The 399-nt window shown below is 46.9% G+C and overlaps 1 pseudogene; it reads left to right on the top strand.

Moving 5' to 3' along the window:
• The window catches only part of LOC119588862, a 22,879-nt pseudogene that overhangs the window by 21,716 nt on the left and 764 nt on the right, over positions 1-399 (top strand).

Here is a 399-nt window from a genome sequence, read left to right as displayed (position 1 = left end):
AATGTTGAAGTCCATACACCCTCTTTATTTTTATATATATTATTTTTTTTAGAAACTAATTTACATCTGTAATATAACCTATGACTAAATTTTTTTTGCAGGTGGTGGTAAAGGTGGCCACGATGACATGGAGGATTTAGAGGTGGTATGGCCGGCAACAGCTATTTTGGAGGACGTGGAGGTGGGGGGTACTTCCGTGGGAACCCGTGGCCGAGGTAGAGGGGGATTTGGAAATAAATTTTGGTGGGGGTTATAGAGGTGGCTTTGGTGGTGGAGGGTATGAGGGGGCCCTAGGGGAGGATATGGTGGTGGCCAAGGGGTGGGTATGGAGGGGGGGGTTCCAGGGAGGTATGGAGGGGGGGTGGAAATTTTAAATTAAACCCAGGTGGGGTTTAAATT

The sequence above is a fragment of the Penaeus monodon genome, chromosome 24, assembly GCF_015228065.2.
Source record: "Penaeus monodon isolate SGIC_2016 chromosome 24, NSTDA_Pmon_1, whole genome shotgun sequence".
NCBI classification, from domain to species: domain Eukaryota; kingdom Metazoa; phylum Arthropoda; class Malacostraca; order Decapoda; family Penaeidae; genus Penaeus; species Penaeus monodon.
Note: the sequence above shows the minus strand (reverse complement) of the source record. Positions and strands in the feature narration are given on the sequence as shown.